This window comes from Arvicola amphibius, chromosome 6, assembly GCF_903992535.2.
Source record: "Arvicola amphibius chromosome 6, mArvAmp1.2, whole genome shotgun sequence".
NCBI classification, from domain to species: domain Eukaryota; kingdom Metazoa; phylum Chordata; class Mammalia; order Rodentia; family Cricetidae; genus Arvicola; species Arvicola amphibius.
In genome coordinates, this window is record NC_052052.2 from 153,061,387 (window position 1) to 153,079,834 (window position 18,448).

General features: G+C 46.5%; 1 protein-coding gene across 1 annotated transcript in view; it reads right to left on the bottom strand.

The window, feature by feature from the left end:
- Trpc7 (transient receptor potential cation channel subfamily C member 7) overlaps positions 1-18,448 on the bottom strand; it is a 112,971-nt gene that overhangs the window by 55,025 nt on the left and 39,498 nt on the right. The gene's annotated exons all lie outside the window — the stretch shown is intronic.

Sequence of the window (18,448 nt, forward strand, 5' to 3'; positions counted from 1 at the left end):
AGCCTCCTCACAACGACTGAACTGTTGCTTCAACCAGGGGCCTGGAGAAGTCTCAGACTTAGGAAAGGGCAGCTTTGGGGTGAATGTTTGTCTCTAGTCTAGGCTGGCCGTCTGACCAGAGAGACTTATCTCTGCACAGAGCTCAGTAACAAGCTACACAGCGTAAATCACTAATAGGTTTGGGAGTAAGGATTTCTGCTTTGAATTGTACTTTATCATTTGTTAGCTAGATGCCCCTGGACAAGCTACTTAACCTCAATATTCTCACAGGCAAAGCAGGGTTTATCACACTGTCTTGGGGATTAAGTTAGGGATTATATTTCCTGTGCAGCCGAGGAAAATGTTCACAGCATCTCCAGGAACCTTGGGAGAACTCTACGGAGCTTCCTCACTGATCCGGTGCTGGGCGTGGCCTGTGGTGGGCTTCTGTGCTGGGATATTGACACAGTTGCCTCCATGTAGGGCCTTTGGGGTCATCACTCACCTCCTTCTGCAACTGTTGGTTCCAGTGGTTAAGTTATACATGAACCTCTAGTGGCCATTTTATCCCCAGTTTGGTACAACTATTAGACTATGGCCCTCTGAAGTTTTGTCCCTCGGGTATTTAGGGCTCTGCTGAGAGGCAAGGATGCACTTAGCGGGTGGTTCCTTATAACTGGGATCACATGGACAATTGGAAGGAACTCCCTTATAATTGGGGTCACATGGACAGTGTTCTTAGTGTGTAAACTTGTTCTCCAAACAAGCCAGTTACAGGAGAAAGACAGGAAAGAGTGAAGCTATGCCAATAGAGCCATGGTGGTGTTTGTCACTGTCTGGGGCTCTCCTGAACTCTGCTTAGATGTGCAAAGAGATGTCTTTGTAGACAGAGTCTTCCTTATTCTGCTCGATCTAGCACGTTGACTTGAGTTGCTGCCACTAAAACCATCTTTTCCTGTAGACAGCTGTTGCTTCCTGGCCATCTGTTGAGCTGACCCTGGGTCCTGGCAGAGGAAACTGATAGTAAGCAGTATTTAAGCTAAAAGCTTTGAGAAAATCTGGTGTACTTGTTGTTTTTCTCCATGGCAGACAGAGGGCATTGTTCACTGTTGGCAGGCCCATCCGGTGGCCCCACTGAGGAGTCTCATGAGTGAGAGAAGACAGACTGGGCATCCCTTACAAGCTCTCCCACTGCTTAGCCCAAGCGCGATAGACCTCATTCCCTCCCATTGGCCTCGCTGGGTGTTGAGGAACGAGCATGGCACAATGACTGAGAAATGCAAGACATTCCCTCTTCATTCTCAGAACAACATAAATGGAGCTATTGGAAATTCTCAGTGCAGATGGCGGCGTGCATATGTCTCCATCTTTGGGAACTTACAGTTTCAACAGATCATCTGTAAGGATGCTGGCCGTGGCTGTTTGACCCCCATGACACTGCTACCTGAGTAAATGCAGCAGATGTTGGCTATGGCTGTTTGACCCCACGATACTGCTACCTGAGTGTTAAATGCAGCGAGGCTTCTTGTCTCATTATCAGATTCACAGCAGCCATTGTTGTCTCCCCTCCCCTTCAAGGTTCTCTGAGACTGAGGGAGATACCACTGCTCTGATACCCTGGCCCCTTGCCTTCCAGACAAGTGGAGTAAGTGACAGGAAATCATGTAAATGCTACTGAAATTCTCCGGGTCTAGTCCTAACATGGATTGAGAGTGGAATGCTGGGTAAACACAGGGACAGTCATTTCCAGGACTCTGCATTTGCTGGGCGCTGAAATGGTCCTGCTCTGGAGATGCAGTCCTCACAGAATGTGGGGCTTACACTCATGAGAGAGTAGAGGAGGGCCACGTGACTCCCCTGTGGCGCTCTCTACTCTGCTGCTGCCCTGGAAGGCTCTCACCATGCTTACATTAGCCTCTGTAGGGAGATCCTACTCCATGACTTCTGTGAGCGAGCAGCAGGGTTCTGAGAGAATAAGTGTGAGCCTTCTGCCCCCATGTTCTCCTGCTCACCCGACAGCAAGACAGTGGCCTCAACTAAGAGAAGGTGGCTCTTGGGAGCCTGTCTGTCGGTGACCGGAGCCTGTCTGCCCTTGACCAAACCTTGGCTGATTCTCATAGGCACATTCATTTCCCCACAATAAAGCAACCTAGCTTCCAGTTTGCTATTTATTTCTAGATAGACTTTATAATCTGCTCCCGGGAAGTTGACAGCAGCTAATATCTGAAGCCAAATTGATGCTCGCCTGTCTGTGGGCACTTTTCTATATTCATGGCAGGCCTCAGAAGATAACTTGGTGACAGATAATTCAGTGTGTATCACAGAATTTTTCTTCTGTTATTCTACAGCACAGGAAAATATCACCCCTGTTCCAAGGAGGTTAAGAGTAAGAAAAGAAGTAGACCATCGGAGCACAAAGGAACTCTGTGCGAGGTACAAAACCACAAAACAAGAGCAGGAAGAAGAGCTTCAGAAGCAAGGTCAGAGGAGGCACGGTGGAAAAGCCCACAACTAGACTAGGATGGAACTCAGGAGATGGGTGTAGGCTTGGGCTCACTTCCTTTGTTATCTAACCCACAGAGGTTGGCATGATCAAAAGGCACACTGTCCTTAGAGCGTTGCCTGAGCCATTCCTGCCCCCATCACTCTGGCCTGGAGCATGGGGAAGAGCTGATATGACTGCCTTGACTTTTTCGGTGAATGCCGAGTCTATCATGAGCTGGAGTTGAGTGTTTAAGGTGGGTTTATGTGAGGCCAAGTGGCTTTGTGGGAGAAGCAACGCCCAGCCAGGTCTGTAATTGGATGAAGCTCTCCAGAGAGTGGGTGCTGCAGCTGAGAGAAGGCTGACCACCAGGAGAGGCAGCCTGTGGCACTGAGACCAAATTCTCTCCACAATGGACTGGGATTCACCTGCCTGAGAAGTAGGAACCCAAGGGCACGAAAGACCAGATGTGCTTGGTTCTAGTTCTCAGATCCACCCCAAGCCAATTATCCTGGCCGCCCACCGGCACCACAGTCATGGTTAATAGAATGTTTGCATCTGAAACTACTTTCTGCTAAAGCCTCATTCAAAGGCGCTCCCCTCAGGTATGGCTGGCCTGCTGAGGCTGTGAGGCATATCTGCTAAACCTTGGCCTGCCCTTTGCTTGTGATTAGTCTGTGGCTACTTTTCTTTCACATCTCAAAGGAAAATCCTTCCCGTCACTCTTTCTCCTGCTTTCAATTCACCCGTAAGGAAATGGCCAGTGTTTAACAATAATAGTTGAAGAGGATCTGCAAGAATCCCTCAACTACCTAATAAATACTCAGGGGGACTGTATTCTGGGATATTGACTCCCACAGCCCAGATAAAAGGCCCAGACAAGTTCTGAGGCTTTCCTGGTGGTGGGTGGGAAATGGAGGGCTTGTGGCTGGGTTACCTGGGCTCCGAGTCTGGCCAGATATCTGCCAGTGGGTTGGTCTTGGCTCTTTCCATGCTTGGCTGTGTTCTCTAACGTGGGGCTAGTCATGGGATGAGTGCTGTAAATACTCTGTAAAGTAGTGTTGCTTTACAATGCAGTAAATCAAGACAGGCCAGTGGTGCTGTGGAATATTAGTTTAAGATGTCTTACATGTGTTTATGCTGTAGAATATTTGTTTAATGGTGCAAAGATGTGTTACCTTTTATGTTGCATTTGTTTAACTCTGTAAAGCTGTGTTAACTTGTCTGCCTAAAACATCTGACTGGTCTAATTAAGAGCTGATAGCCAATAGCTGGGCAGAAGTGAGGTGATAGGAGGGGGCTACCGGGAAGAGAATAAATAGGAAGAGAAATCTGGGCTCAGGAGTAGGAGGAGCAAGAAAAGGAGAAGGAGAGAAGGATACCAGGGCCCAGCCGCCCAGCCACAAAACCAGCCACGGAGTAAGAAGGAAAGAAAGATATGTAGGATAGAGAAAGGTAAAAAGCATAGAGGCAAAACATAGGTAAAAAGAAATGGGATAATAAGTTAGAAAAGCTGGCTAGAAACAAGCCAAGCTAAGGCCAGGCATTCATAAGTAAGTCTCCGTGTATTTGGGAGCTGGGTGGAGGGCCCCCAAAGAATAGAAAAAAAACAATTACACAGGGTCTCTGTTCCTCCCCCATTTCTTCTGTCCTTTCTGTATCTCTTATCTCTTACTTCTAATTTTGTCTCAGTAGACATTTTCTTGAGGCGTTAATGCATGCAGCCCATGTAACCTAAATGGGTACATTAGGCCCTCTCTCCTCTGTCATCCTGTTACTCTTCCCTGAAAGTGGAGCTTATGAGTGAGCTGCTCCCTGCTGGGGCAGGCAGGAGGGGACGGAGTCTACTCTAGGACACATAGGTATTACTGCCACAGGTGGTGAAGCCCTCTGACTGTAAGCAACTGCTCTCTCCCCCTCTCCACACCCCATTCCTTCCCACCTAAAAGTCCACGTGTTACAGGGAAGGAGATGAGGTTGCAGCAAAGCCGTGTGCTTTCCACACCCTTCGGGCTGGGTTTTCTCTCTGATCCCAGGCCTCATGTACACAGTAATGAGATGAGGCAGCCCATGCTCTGGAATCCAGCCAGAATCTAGGTGCTTTGACTCCATCCACACTCACCCTGCACAAGAGTGTGGCTAAGTGTGCAGATTCTAGGCATCAGAGGAGGTGGGTATCTCTGAGGGCTGTTTACTTCCAAAATATTTTATCTCACCCATTCAGGTAGGTGTTGTGGAATATTACTTTTAGTAGGTAAAGATGCATTACATTTGCTTATTACTTTAACTGTGTAAAGGTGTGCTACTTTTGTTTATGTTGTATTTGTTTAATTATGTAAAGATGTGTTGCATTGGTTTCACCTTGCCTGCCTAAGGCACCTGATTGGTACAATAAGGAACTGAATGGCTTCTTAACAGACTTATGTTTGAATACTTGGTCCCCAGTTGGCAGAACTTTTGAGGAAGGATTAGGAGGTGTGGCCTTAGAGGAGGTGTGTTACTAACTCAGGCCATTGCAGCTAGCTTCCTCTGCCTCGGGATTGTGGATAAGATGTGATCTCAGTCACTGCTCCTGCATTATGCCTGCCTGCCCGCCCCTGCTCCCTGCCAAGATAGTCATGGATTCTCACTCTCTGAAATTGTAAACCTCAATAAATCCTTTTATAAGTTGCCTGGTCACAGTGCCTCTTTGCAACAATAGAAAAATAACTAAAAGAAGGCACCATAGTTCATGACTATCCGTGTGGATACATACTCTTCTGTTTACATGTGATTTGTCCTTTGTAATCTTGAAAGACCTACTGCCTGTTTTTCCCTGGTGAGTGTGTCACTTCGGTGATGGGTGAGCTTTTGTTGGTTGATCAATGGTTGCAATGCTCTCCTGTGTCCCCCTAGGATCTGCTCCATGATTTTCTTGGTAACTCATCATCCCAGAACATTTTCTAAATATAACAGTCCTTTATCACTCAGGGATTGGTGAACACTTACTTGCCTTCACATCTTTACTAAAGAGGCAGATATGAAGAAATGCCAGGAACTAAGGCAGGCTTTTATCTGGTTGTGCAAGGGAAAAGTGAAATATCAGTCTAATATAGGGCTTGATTATTAATACTTAGATTGGATGAGAACTGCTTAATTTCTCTATATGTAGTAGTATGCTACCATAAACTGGTATCAAGTCAATATTTTAACATTAATCACATATTTTTATAATCATAACTACAATGATGAGATAAATAGTATTCACGGAATATTTTCCATGTCAGGCCTTATGCTTACTAGTCATTTTGTTGTCTAACTCTGTGTCAATTTATTTTTGGTTACTGTAGCCAAATACTTGAAGCTGGAATCTTAGAAAGATAATGGAGTTTATTTAACTTACAGATTAGAGGTTGTCAGTCTAAGATTGAGTGACCATGTCTGTCTGTTCTGCCTCTAGTAAGGAATTTCTGGCTAAATCACAACATGGAGATGGCATTAGTTGGGAGATGGAGATGGAGAGACCTTACAGTGTGACAGAAAGCCAGAGGGCAGAGGGGAGCAGTCTTTCTTTAGTCCTGATTCACCCTTGCTAGATCTTCCTGATTGTAACCAATCTGATTCATTCGGAAGGTGATGCTCCTATGACCTAATTCAGTTGGACTAGGCTATCTCCTCTCAACACTGTCACACCGAGGACCAGACTTCCCTCTAAGAAACCTAAAGGGAACTCTCAAACACTTCGAAGTCATAGAAACCCTCATATCAGTTCCTTGAGATATGAATTCTATATGCTTTTTTAAAGTAGAGGGGCCTGATACACAGAAGTCACTAGCTTGTAGCTTGCTACACAAGTGATTGTTTATAACAAGATCTGGTCTTCAACCCAGGCTGATGTGATTTCAAATGTAACATTTTGAACTGTTTTCCTGTATTTTTAAAAGGTATATTTAAAATCAGACAAGTCAAAGCGGAGGGGTGGTGATTTCCCCAGGTTTGCATGGGCATGGCCTCACCACTGAGCATAATGTAGAACTCTTGTCTCTCAGCACCTACTCATTGGTCAGCCAACTTCCAGTGCAGAGAGATACCGAGAATATGCAAGGGGATGGCTCAAAACCAGTTTATTCCAGTTCTGTCCTTTTAGAAGTTGCAAGTTATCATGCTAAAGACAAAACCCTGGGCTCTCCCTCCCACCCTTGGACAAGACTACCAGGAACTGATTTCATGATGGCCCCAGTGTCTGATCCGTCTTCTGCCTATAGCCTCATGAAAGGTCATGGAGATTTACAGCTTCAAATAACACATAGCCCTAAAAACTGCCTTGGTGAGGGACCTCGTTTGGATCTCAGACCCCTGGCTGAACTCCACCTGCTACATTTTACTTGGCAGAGCTGTGGTTCCAGTTCCCCGAGTCTTAGCTGAGACTGGATAATTGGTCAGGTTGCTGGGTACCTCTGTGGCACTCTTATGGCTGTGCGGCAACTGTGGGTGCAAAGATCCATGGGTTAGAGACATGCATGGGGCCTGTCAGGTGCCACTCTTGGTCCCAGGGATTGTGAGCAAGCCGGACGCCTCTTTGCTCTTTAAACGGTCACAAACAGGGATTACTCATGGGAACTCTCACTGTCTTAGAAACATTGATCTAGACTGTGATTTATGGCCAAGTCTTAATATTTGCTGACATATTTTATTTCATAATTATAAAACACTTCTGCCATGGACTGCAACTTTAATTAGCCAGAGCTGTCTTTTCTTAACAGAGAACTTTTGTTTGGTAGTTCATAAGTAGAGAAAGAAATTTGATCATCACTAAAAGCAACATTTTATTTTTTACAAGAGTAATCTTTGACTCTTAATTCAAACTCTTTATCAATAAGAACACAGGCCCACAGTTATTGATGATGATACAGGAAATCTGCATGGAATTTGTACCTGTGTTCCGGGAAATGAAAGAAGACAAAGACAGACTGGAAATGCTTTCACCAAACACAAACCCTAAGTGCGACCAGCATAGAAATTCCAGCCGAGGCAGATGGGGCTCAGGTGGAGTGGGTGGGTACACTGTTTTCACAAGACTCCTTTGTATTAGCAGATAAAATGTTAGATCATTGCACTGGATGCAAGAGTCTATGAGAAATCATTTAGGGTTATCTCTTAATATTTCTAGGTTTTTCCAGATTTCTTTTTCTGATCAGTGTGTGCATGACTCGGGAACGATGCATTTGATCTGCTTTGAATTTAAAAAGAAAAAATTGTATTTCATTTTATGTAATTATTTTAAAATTATACTTTAAAATTAACTTCATATCCTATGAATTTATACAACAATGCTGACTTCTGCATATCACATTTGCCCATATTTAGTTTTCCTGACACTTATTTTTATATGCGGTTTTAGATTTGGCATATACTTGGGATTTGGTGCCATCATTTTTTAAATTTAAATTTTGGGTTTCTCAAACTTACAAAATGTGACTGCTGCCAATGTTGTGATATTTTGAGATGTAAATGTTGAAAAATTGAATAGACATTGGTTAAGAATTAGAAATTATATGGGTGTGACCCTGATGCTCTAGGTCTTGGCTGCCACTGAATATAAACCTGGTTGTGTTGGTAGGGAGTTGTCCATGCATCCACCAGATGTGTCATAAATGCATTTTGGTACTTGGCACACACCTCTAAGCACAGAATACAGAGTCAGCCTTCTAAGATGCTTAAGGCCCTACCTTTAGGGTGTCCATTAACTTCTCAGTCCTTATGGTACTAAGTCCCTTCAGATTGGATGGCAGTCTTACAGACTTCTCTGTATGTATACACCACACACACACACACACACACACCACACACACACACACACACTGTGGTGCTGGAGGTCAAACTCAGGCCTTTACACATTACTAAGCTCTCCACCACTGAGCTACATTCCAAGCTTCTCATCTCCAGATTTCTCTACATGCTCTTGAATGTCCTGGGTGCAGGCCATCAACTCTGCTGTGCTTACAAAGAGCCCCAGGTAGGCTGCTGCAGACCCTGGGCAAGCGTCTGCGAACCCATGCCGCTCTGCACTCAAGCTCCGCCTGCTCTCCCGTTAGTACTCAGTGCTGATGCCAGGTGCGGCCAGCCCTCTGCCCTCTACTCTTAAGGAGCTGATTTTCTGTAGTCCTGGGAGTGGAGGATCCTATGGAGCTGGGTGTAGTTGCATTCTTCTGACCAAACTGCTCCTTGGCATGTGGACTTTTCTGTAGGGAAAAGACAGCCAACCCCTCTCCTTTGTTCTTGTCTCTAGATCACTACTATCAATCAGAAATGTCTGTCTCTCCTTAGGTCCGTTTTTCCTACAGGGCAGTCTCTGTCACCACAGCTGCTGAGGATCGTGCCCCAGGCACACTGACAGGGTCCACTACTTCACTGCTGCTCTTTCCCAGGCTTGGGCACCAAGGCTCTGCTTCTGATCACCCGAGGCAGGGACTGCCGACTTCTCTTCCTCTTGTCAGACTGTGAATTAACCATCCCTGAAACAGGAAGGAGAGAGCATGCAGCTCCTGCGGCTTATTGGAAGGGAGGCTGAGGAGGGCCTGAGGGTTCTAACTACACAGCCACTGCTCATCTTCTTCAGCTTGTTCTTGGCCAGATTTGGTATTTCTGGGAGTTTTCACTCAGATTTTCATAAAAAATTAACTGCATTTCATGGTTGTTTACCTCTTGGCACCATTCTGATCAATAAGGGTAGATCCAGTGTAGACAGAGTTCAAATCCTTTTTTATGTGGCTTTGGGCTCTATGCAAATGACAGTGAGCGCTGTCAATGCATCCCTTCTCTCCCAAAAGCCTCTTTCCACACGAGGCTCGTGTTTTAAGGCATTTTAGAGGCATGTCTAATAGCTCTATATGCTACGCTATCCTTTCACAGTACAGCGTGTAAAGAACACTACTGCTCACCAGTGGTTCTCGACCTTCCTAACACTGCAACCCTTTAATACAGTTCCTCATGTCCTGGTCACCCCCAACCATAAAATTATTTTTGTTGCTGCCTGATAACTGTAATTCTGCTACTGTTATGAACTGTAATGTAAATATCTGGTATGAAGGGTATCTGATATGTGCCCTCCCCCCCTGAAAGGGTTGTTCAAAGGGTCGCAACCCACAGGTTGAGAAATGCTGGCTTTAACCAAAAGCCTGGCAGAAATCCCTGATTGACACTCGGTAGATGTTGGTTTAGTTTGCCTTGTTCATACACACTGTGGTCACCCTACTCCTCAAGTCTTCCATTTTGGATAATTTTAATGTTCTCTCCTCTTCTCTGAGAAATGCCATAAGATGGAGGCTGAACACAAGACAGAGCGTCAGCCTCGGGTGTTGGAAGATGCTGGAGCAGCCTTGTTTTTCACAGGGGTAGACCAGATATCCAGAAAGGAAACTTTTATGTGTACAGCCTTGCCCCCACTGCCACCCCTGCTGTACTCCATGCACTGAAGAATAGAGCAACATCCTCCAAATGACAGCACCAGACAGTCTCAGAAGGCTCCAGGAGCAGCTGATTCATTGAGCTTGCCCCGTGGACAATGATAATTTATTGTAGTGTCCAGTATTCTGTTTGCAGCCTCTTTAAATGTTAATGATCAATAATATAATTATGTTGGGGAAGGTTCCTGGGCTAGTTGTGGGTCTAATTGAATTTTCAGAGCCATCTGGAGCTATGCAGAATTGTTTTTATGTTTCTTTCCAGACGTGACTTGGGTGGCCTCTTGTCACACAATATCAAGCCTACAGCAAACATTACCCCTAGGCTCTAAGATCCAAGAGGGAATATCAGAGGCCTGGAGGTGTATTGGCTGATGGGAAATTTGGTCATCTCTAGCCTTTCCACCACTCCAAGGCAGGGAAGGAGGAATATTTGGCTGGCAAGGAAGCATCATTCTTAAGAACTGGGCCTTATGCAGCTGGACAAGGGGTGAGACCAGTGGCCACTTTCCATGATGAGAAACAACTTCCTGACTGTTCCCATATATGCAAGACTGTTGGTAATCTGGTACTTACTGACATTGCACCTTGGCACCTTCTCCTCAATGCCTTGCCATCCCTGCTGACCTCCTCCTAAACCTGACCTGTACACAGTCTTCCTCAACACTGTCCCAAGTGGAAACTTACTCCTCCTCTACCCGTCCCTCCCCGTTGTCCTTCCCTGCTTTATCTCCTTCCTTCCTTCCTTCCTTCCTTCCTTCCTTCCTTCCTTCCTTCCCTTCTCTTCTCCCCTTCTTCTCTCCTTCCCTTCTTCCCTCCTTCCTTCCTGTGTGTGGTATGAGTTTGAGTACATCACATTTGGGCCTGACGCTCATGGAGGCCAGGAGAGGGCATCAGAGTCTCTGGAACCAGAGTTACAGATGGTTGCGAGCCATCACGTGGCTGCTGGGAACTGAAGCAGGGTCCTCTGCCAGAGCAGAGGGTTCTTCACCGTTGAGCCGTCTCCCCAGTCCTGGTCTTCAACTTTATCTTTTGTCACTTAGCTACTATGAGAATTGGTTATGCATTTATTATCCACTGCCATGCTAACATCCAAGATCTTTAAAAGCAAGGCTTGTTCATTAAATTCTAGCAGATGGAGTAGTTTCTCATCAAATATGAACTTTTCAGGGCATGGCTCAGGGATGGGGCAATTGACCTCATGAGTGAGTTTTTGGTTTCTTCTACTGATCTGGTGCATTTTACAAATAGGAAGTCCTAACTTTCTTCTCCTGAGATAGATAGTATTTCACTAAAGATGGTGGTGTCAGTATCTCCCATTCTGATTACCCTGGAGCTTTGCAGAGAGAGGAGAAGGGTTTGGGAGTCTCCCATGGATGGTGTACATGGGTTTCATTAAGTGTTGTTCTGGAGAACAGGGCCAAGGATGCTCTCTGTGGACATATAGGGCCATAGCACCATCTCACTGGGAGGGTTTTCTCCGTGGGTATATATTGGAGACTTGGGATTTCTGTCTGCTTTGTATCCATCCCTGGTACCTGCTCTCCCGACAGACTAAAAATACGTTGGATGACAACAGGGAGCCACAGCTAGGCCAGATGATGGGGATCATCATTTGGAGTGGCTAAGGTATCCACGGGGGGCACAAATCAGAGTCCTCCTATGGTTGTACAGGTGGATCCTCAGGCCCAAGTACAGAATTGAGATGGGATTTCTTGGCAAGCCAGGTGGGCACACTGAGTCAGATTCACATCCGCAAAGGAAAGCAGAGGGTGGTACGACTCACCCTTTATTCCATATTTAAGAGGCTCTGAATGACATGGATGTATTTATTACTTCCTTACAAGAGCCTATGTCATAGATCTAATTTTAGCTCTTTGGTTTGCAAATGAAGAAACCGAGGCTCAGAAACTGGGGCCATATAGCCAGGATGTGAGCCCAGGTGTGTCTGCCACCGTGAGATCTGTATTTTTGCCTGCCTCTCCAGCCATCATGTATTTAACCTTATCTATAAACATATCCAGATAACATGTTAAACTCATGAATGATATAGTAATTCTGACATCAGGTCTAGGTTAGGGAAAAAAATCTCCTTTCCTATTGGTAGCCTACAGCACCACAGTGGCCTGCGCGTCACCTGCCACTCAGACACCTACAGCCTGTCTCCTGATGAGCACTGACTGTGGGTCTGGACAGTTCATTAAAGAGAACATTTGCAAGGTGCCATACGCCACTTTAGTCTGGAACTTACTACAAACTAGAAGTCCATGAGCAAAGTAAAACAGCTTTATTCATCAACCAATAAATCAACGCATATACAGAATGACATCCCACGTCAGTCCCTGCGCTGGGTGAGGTGACCAAAGCAGCACTCAGGGCGACTCCCAGCCATCACACCGGGGTTATGGTTCCGGTGGTTGCTTCGTAGGAGGTTTTCTCCACATCACCGTAAAAGGGCTTTTATTTTTGTTTTTGTTTTCCTAGAAATGTGCATTTCTTAGGGGAAGCGTTCAGTTCTTTGGGGACGACATCTCTTAACAGCTATGTAAGGAGGTTTGAGGATAACTACCCTGTCTGCAAATGCAATAGATTACAACTACAAGGGCCATTGTGAGCCTGTGGGTGTTCCCTGTCCCTGAAGTGAGCCACCAGCTCTCTCAGGGCAGTGGTTTGATAACAGCTTAGGAGTCATAATGGATGCTAATGGATTTGGTGGTTGAAATCTGTCTTTGTAAATCCTCTCTAAAGGATCTTAATTTCACTAAGTTTCACCTCGGTGGTCATGTGGCATGTAGACACACATGGGGACAAAACACAATACACACAAACAATTAAAACCTGATAAACAATAACTATGCACGATGCTGCTTTAATTGAAAGTGACCCAGGGGAGCTGGATGAGGATGGTAAGGGGAGGAGCTGGTGAGAGGTGAGGTACCTCTGCAGACCTCGGGAAGCAGAGCAAGGGTTCCCAGTCAATCCCCACAGGGACTCCTCTGCCAGCCTCCTAGGCAGGAAGACTTTCCCAATGCCTGGGGCCCCCACAGTGTGGCAGTGCAGTGTGGTGGCTAAGGATTCAGAAGAGAGGCTTTTCCTATATGTGTGCAAGTCTGAGTCGCTGCATGGCATTTTACCAGCTGTATGACATTAGGTGCCATGTTCCCTTCTCTGTTAGAAAGCTGAGTGGCAGCAGCTGGCACAAGAGTGCAGCCTGTGTGTGAAGAGGAGAGTGGCCTCTGCTGGCACCTGCCAGGGGACTCCTCTACCTCCCTTATTCCTGAATGCCCCAGCCTCACCCCCTTTGTGAGGGGCTCTAAGGCCTCCTTCAGTGCTGCCTAATTTTACCAACAAGTCCTCTGTGCTCGTAAAACGGCTTCCACCCCTCCCCTTATTGGAATTATACTTCTGTTGGGGTGAGTTAGGGATCTGAGCAATTCATCCTATGATTGGCGGACCAGACTCTCACTGACATTTCTAGACTGACTTGGTGCTTGACTTAGAAACTGGTATTTTCTACGTCCAAAATTACAGCGCCACACATTCCTCCCCTGGACACAGCGCTGTCCAGACCCCCACACCCCCACATTCCTCCCCTGGAAACAGCGCTGTCCAGACCCCCACACCCCCACATTCCTCCCCTGGACACAGCGCTGTCCAGACCCCCACACCCCCACATTCCTCCCCTGGACACAGCGCTGTCCAGACTCCCACACCCCCACATTCCTCCCCTGGACACAGCGCTGTCCAGACCCCCACACCCCCACATTCCTCCCCTGGACACAGCGCTGTCCAGACCCCCACACCCCACTTTTGTCCCCCAGCACCCACTCTAGTTCGTTTTCTGTCGCTGGGGCAAACACCATGGCCAAGAGCAAACCAGGGAGGAAAGGTCTTATTCACCTTACGCCCATAGGAGAAAAATCGGGCAGGTACTTGAACAGGAACTTGAAGCTGAAACCACAGAGGAATGCTGCTTGCTGGCTTTCCCTCCTAGACTGAGAACAACTCTCATATAGTCCAGGACCATCTGCTTAGGGAAAGGCACCTCCTACAGCAAGCTGGGCCCTCCTATGCCTCCAGGACCACGTGATCTGGGAAGGCCTTCACCTGAGCCTTCTTTTAGGCGACTCTAGGCTGTGTCAAGTTCACAGTTAAAGCTGGAGTTACAGAGCCATCCAGCATGGCTGCTGGAAGCAGAACTTGGGTCCTCTGCAAGAACAGTGAGTGCCCTTAACTGCTGAGCCACCTCCCCAGCCCCACGGTGGGTATTTGTCACAGTAATGGCAAATGTAGCTGAGACTGTAGGGAAATGTAAGTATATTTCAAGTGTGAACAATAAAGAAAACGTATATAACAGCACATCGGTTGTCTGCTTTATAAAAAAGAGCACCTACGAAAAATACAGAAAAACAGTTCCACTCTAATAACGAATCGAATTACAAAATCATTTACTCTAAAGCTAGAAGTCTGCAAATCTATGTGCACAGGAAAGAATTCGACAACTGAAAACAATTAAAGCAGCTGCTGTCTGAGGCACAGGAGTGCACGTTATTGCCTTACTTTTAATTATTTCTTATTTTTATCATGTTGTATAATAAACAAGATAAGCGATATGAGAACTCTTGTCTGCAGAGGTCACCCGAGCAGCCCTGCCCTTCTATAGGAGACTTTGTCCTTCAGCCCCTCCCAGACAGCCAGGCTTCTCCTTACTCCAGGCTTCCTTCCCCTCTTTCGTATTGCCTCCTGCTCCCCAGTGCACCCCCCTCGGCCATCTGCAAGCCCATGTTCCCTGTGTTGGGGACAGCTTTAGTTTTCCTTACGTTTCTGACTCCCTCTTTCAAAAGAGCCACCTCTTTCTCCGTGACTCTTTCCCCAGCATTTTTATCTTAGTCTCTTTTACCATCTGGCTGGGCTCAGGTCCCCGTGTGTAGCTCTTTAGCGGATACTGGCTGGATCCTATTGATTGTCACATGGTTCACAGTCAACTGAGCAGACCTCTGCTCCCATCATGCTCTACCTGCTGACTCCCATCAAAACGGGAGTGGCCAGAGCAGTCATCAGGGTGCACCCAGTTAGGTCCCATAGTAAATGGAATAAGAAGTAGAAGAGGGTGATTCCTAAGACTTTTTTCTATAATTAGCATACTTATTACATCAGTTATTATGTATCCTAACAAGTATATAATAACTAGAGATTAATTCTTTATTTCTTCAGTTGCAAGTTGGAGATCAAATCACTAATATTTTTTATTAAATGGAATTTTATGTTCAAATTCTTTTTTAAAAGTACGCTAAGGCCATCAGATATGACCTTGTTTCCAGGGACTGGGGGTTTGAGAGTGAGGTGCTTGGTGGTTAATGTAGACCCTGGGGTTCCAGTTCTGCTCCTCTCCTTCAGAGCCTCGAGAGCCCACGAGCCCCTCCCACAGCTTTTAGGAATGCCCTTCACCTGGAGCTTGGGGTTCTGTTGTCTTCACTGAAAGGACTGGATGGAAGCTCAGGTGTGATTCATTCATTTATTCAGCGATTAACTCAATAGTTTTGAGACTACTTGCCTGGGTCTGCCCTAAGTTAAGGACACAGTGTAGACTCTAACCGGAGGATTTGGGTGAAAAAGTAAATAACTAAATAAAAAACATATCACGTTCTCCACAAATGACGGCATTGGGATGGAGAGTGGCTGTGTGGGAGGGATAGACGGTGACGTCATGCTGAGACGGGGTGATCAGAACGCCCCCGAGAGAGAGAGACGGTTCTGAATCCAGACAGCTGAAGGGACATTGTTGCGGAGTGTGGAGGGTTTAAAGAGGAGGGCTAGGCATGGGGAGGTCCAGAGGGAGTTCCGTGTGACGTGAGAGTGAGGAACGCAGGAACCAAGCCACGGAGCAACCGGCGGGCCCTGGGGATGCCAGGGTTGACAGTGCCGAAGGGAAAGATGCTGCCAGCCTGCCAAGGTCCCGGACCAGGAAAGGGCGCCCACCTTTGGCTGCTGGAGTCTGGGTTGCTGAAGGCTCACTCAGAGAGAGACAGCAGAATCCCCACCATGGGAGCCCCCTACCCAGACATGCCTGGGAGGTAGTGGCCTCTCCTTGCAGCCTTCCCGCTGAGCTCCTCCAGTGCCAGTTACTCTCCATAGACTTCTGGGGAGCCACCACTGGCTTCTCTACTCCATCCTACTTCTGTAGTTTGTCCTGACGTCACCCTCTTGACCAACTGTGAGCCGTGAGCCCAGCCTCAGTGATGGTCACAGACTGAGCTCCTCGTTTATCCTGAGATAGCAGATTTAAGCTTGGACATGACCTGATATGATTACTGCGTGTGCGCGAGCGTGTGTGTGTGTGTGTGTGTGTGTGTGTGTGTGTGTGTGTAGGGAGAGAGAAGATGCAGGAAGATCACTTAGAGGCTAATACCATTCAGGCATGATGTCAGCTGGGGCTCAGATTGCATTAACTAACGCATCCATATTAAGCGAAGTTTTCCATCTGCAATTATACTTACAAAACTCGCCTCCCATAAAGAGGATTTGCAAGTGTCTTTAGACAGATGAGTGCTAAAAAGGGGGGCATTATGGGACATAATGGAAGGAATTTGTGAAAGATCAATTCCTCATTTAAAGTCTAAATCTATGGGAATTTAGAACCAAAGAATATGATCCAAATGTACATTTTCCTTTAGCATTAAGTCTATTTAGAGTTAGCCGGAAGTCAAGATCTTTTTGATTTATGTGGTAAAAATGATAATCTGAAGATAGTTCTTATTTTTTTGCATGTTGTGATAGTAAATGTTTTGCATCTGTTCTTGGGGATGAAGAGGAGTTTCCGTTCCTGTGGTAAAAGCCCTTCAGATTCCTTCCTGCTTGCTGACCCTGGATTCAGAATGCATTCGTGATCTAGCTCAGTCTGTCGCAACAAGCCCAGCACCCAGTGGATACAGTTGAGCGCATTAAGATTGTGAGGCACAGGAAACACGCTAACCAAAGAGAAAAGTGCTTCAAAAGATTCTTCTTCTACACAATGGTTCATGTGCAGCAAACAGCTGAAAAAGGCAGCCATGCTCTGAACTGTGGTGACGGTAGCAGCTCTCACCTCCAGGACCAGGGGTCCCTGCTGCAAATTAACAGTAGTGCCCCGTCATTAGAGAAAACTGTGTCGGGCATTTTACAACCTGCCTGTAGGAGGGCAGAGGGGCCAACAGGCGTTTCCACATACTGTGCCCCTCCAGCCGGCCAGGGTAGAATGCGGGGATGCAGTAGTAACTCAGGCTAATGAGACAGAGCGTGCCTGAGACCAGTTGTAAGTATTCAGTGTTTCATGATGTGAGCCCCGAAGGCAGAGTCCCCACTGCTTCCTTCTGACTATGGGACCCACTGGGACTCACCTGAGATTGCCAGGGTTTCCCTGGATAGCAAGATGCTTCCCAAGGTTTTCAAGCCCAAAGGGACACAGTTTATAGCAGAGGCATTGGAGATGTTGAGTCTATACTCTAGGGACAGCCTTGAATGTCATCTAGGTTCTGCTAGATGTGCTTTTAATCACGAGTCCTAATTACAGAATTGGAGGAGCAGCAAGGCCTCTAATTTCCCACCAAATACAGCACATGACATACAGGATGTGCACTGTTTCCAGAGAGATCCCACCTTCTGTGAGTTCATGCTCCAAAGCTGAGACTCTCTTGAGAGCTTTAAAAACACTGATGCTCTTCCCTTGAGGCTAACTGTTCAGGACTGGCTAGGGACAGTCCTCGGTCACAGAGCTCCCAGGTGGCTCTGTTAGGGAAGAGAGGTACAAAGTCCTTGGATAGTGATGGTTCCTATCCTGGAGACTTAGAACTAAGGGGTTGTGTGGCCCAGAGTCTGGAAACGAGTCCAGAATTTCCCACGGGGTGTTTCTGTCCGCTTTGTTCTCAGAAGGAGATTGCAGTCAGATGCATTTGGGTTGGTACAGTTGAGGGGGGTGATGCTGGGTGGAGGTGGGGGCTGTTGCCCTGGGCATTCCTCACAGCAAAAAAAAAAAAAAAAATGACCTGGCCCAAAATATTGTAAATAGTGGTACTGAACTGAGAGGTGCTTATTTAGTTGGAGGGGTACATACAAAACCAACATGATAAATATCGTCCATAGGCTAATCTATTATGTGCATACCATTTTCTTAGATTATGTGTGCTAATAAAGATTGAAGATTGTTTCTTAGGTTAAATGTTCTCATTAATAGATGGGAAAACTGAGGTCCTAAGACGGAATTACACACATAAAGGGCATTGAGACTTTGACACAGGGAAGCAGGCGTCTGCCAGGCACTTCCCTCCCGCTTCTTTTAGGAGGTGTTTCGGGCAGAAAAGGGATCATGAGTCACATATATTTATTCTTTCATTAACATTTCCTGCTCGGGAAAACCACACTTCCTGGAGTAAAAGACAGCCCTTCTAAGCCAGATGATTAATGGACACTGGGTACTTTTGTGCCACGTGGCCAGGCTGGAGCCACGGAAGTGAGGAAAGGAATCCCTGAAGAGGTGGATGATTGACGCATTGGTACCAACATGGTTTGG